This window comes from Macrotis lagotis, chromosome 7 (genome assembly GCF_037893015.1).
Source record: "Macrotis lagotis isolate mMagLag1 chromosome 7, bilby.v1.9.chrom.fasta, whole genome shotgun sequence".
Taxonomy (NCBI): Eukaryota; Metazoa; Chordata; class Mammalia; order Peramelemorphia; family Peramelidae; genus Macrotis; species Macrotis lagotis.
Window position 1 is genome coordinate 160,306,952 of NC_133664.1, and position 2,510 is coordinate 160,309,461.

Sequence of the window (2,510 nt, forward strand, 5' to 3'; positions counted from 1 at the left end):
TAAGTGTCTGAGATTGGATTCGAACTCCTATTCTCCAAGGCCAGCTCTCCATCCACTGTGCCACATAGCTGCCCTTTATGATTTACAAAGTGGCTAGTGTATAATATTTCCTTAATGCAGTATAAAAATCTTAACATCCTGATTTTCCTCACTATATATTATATTATGAATATTATATTTCATAGAGGGAGCATAACAGAGAGAGAACCAGGCAATAGTTAGCAAGATGACAGTCCATCTCAGACATTCTGGTGCTGTCACCATGGGCAAAGTTTTGAATCTCTCTGATCCTGCTACCTCTCTAACATTTTATATTGCTTAGGACCTATATGCATTGAGATCCCTGGGAGCTTTCTATACTGATGAAATCACAAAACCAAATCATATATATATATATAATAGAAAAGCATTTACTCTAACCAGGCATTTAAGAGCTTGTTCTGTTATTAATTCAGTTATATTTGTATAAGTTTCATCCAGAAATATAAAATGTCACTTTAATATGACTTTTTTTTGAAGGGCATGTATACTTTTTATTTGTGTAACAAAAATGGCAACATTGGAGTTACTGGGCAGGAATGGGTTACCACCTTTGCCTAGAGCTCTCCTTCTCCTCTCACCCTCAGCAGATCATGATCAAACCTCAGGTCAAGGATATGCAATTGGTTCAGCCAGAGATGCAGTAAAGACAAAAAAAGTCCAAATAAAGCAGATTTTCCAAAATGTTCTCCAGCTTAAAACACATCAGTATCTACTGGTCTGTCCCACTTAATGGGACCAAAGGAAGGGGGTAGAAAAAAAGTTTTCTCATGGTACTTTTTACTGTGCCCTTTTGGCCATAAGCATTTCCTGAATGTTGTCCTCTGCATCCTTCACACTGAGCTCAAGACAGGATTTTCTCCGTTCCAGTTTCTTAATTTTTTTCTTCTGCTACCTTCTGTTTCTCTAACAGTTGGTTGTGAATTACTTCCTTGGACTGAAGAATAAACATTCTCCCTACACCTTCATACATGTGAGTTTCATCTACCAAAGTCATAATTTCTGTATCTGTAAGATGTGCATGCTTTTTCGTTCTATTGAGTTGTTCGATCTGTATATCTTTAAGCTTCACTTTTCTGCTGAGTATCAATAACTTTGGCTTGTAGTCCTGTGAAAGCCTTTAATTCCAGTTCCATGGGGGAAGCCATCTTGGTTCCTAATATGACTTTAATTGTACTGTAAATACAATTGTAAAATTGTTTTGCCTGTCTTGTCATTAGAAAAGATTGAAATCTGTGGTTGCCTACAAATTTAAAAATTATGCTAAGAGATGATTCATACTAGCTAATATTAAGGAGAATTTTATTATAAAGTAAAAGAATACATGACATAGTTTTCAGGAAGCTTCAGAAAATTATGTACATTTCCATTTTGTTTCATTCAAGGAATAAGAATCTTATTTAACTTGGAGAGATGAGCACAAGTCATCAGATATCCCTTACAGTGACATTTGATATCAAACTCATACATTAAAACCAATGTCCCAAATAGTTTAACTTCTTTAAGCAATGACAATTCTAGGGGAAAGGAAGTGTGGTTATATTGTGAAATGGTGCCAGTCACCATTTTTCTATGGATAACAATATGAATTTTTAGAATAAATGAGCAATTTAATGAAATGGAAGCATTAAAAATTGGCCATGAAATCTGCTCAAGTGTTTATTATGAATACTTTGATATGTAAAAACACTGGATTATGTTATTGTCATTAACTGATATTTACATTTGAAAAAGAAAAGAAAGGTTCAAATAGGAACTTTTTTTCCCACACATTCCTTTGTAGTTTCTCTCTCTCTCTCTCTCTCTCTCTCTCTCTCTCTCTCTCTCTCTCTCTCTCTCTCCCCATAGTCAGTAAATGACATTGGCTCTACTCCATTTGAGAAGAACATCTGTAATAACCAGCTGCACATTGGCATTTGGATAAGATTTGATTGATGATGTAGTTGGGTATAGATTTACAAATGTGGCCCAAGGCCAGTTTCCCCTGAAATAGTACAAGTCTTAATATTGAGTGTTTGTTGGAATGAGAAAGAAAGAAACCATTTCTGACAGCATGTTGAGCATGGAAAAGAGAGCAATAATCGATCTTGCTTTCTAGCCATTGCATTTATAGCCTATTACAGATATCCATTCTTATGAAATTTTAGCTCATTACAGTGAAAGAATCATGTTATCATCTTCTCATTGTCTTGCTTAACCTGATGTTGCCACTTGGATACTCTCTAAAGTTTAGCATTTTCTTATGGGGTTTCATTCCTTGGAAAATTTAGGATTAAAACAAAAATCACATTAGATATTATCAGTCCATATGTACAATTAAAAATAAAGAAAAATTATGGTGAGAGGTTATCTTTACAGTATACACACAAATAGTCTTGTCACCTTCCCTGAATGTTAGCATAATTTGAGAATTGCTTAGGGAGATTAGCAAGTCAGATTTATTTGGCAGTATCTGTCATCTAAGGAGTTCT

General features: G+C 34.7%; 1 pseudogene; it reads right to left on the reverse strand.

Annotated features, from left to right (window-relative positions):
- Positions 1-819: 819 nt before the first annotated feature.
- LOC141493888 (prefoldin subunit 1 pseudogene) lies at positions 820-1,187 on the reverse strand (annotated as a pseudogene).
- Positions 1,188-2,510: the final 1,323 nt, after the last annotated feature.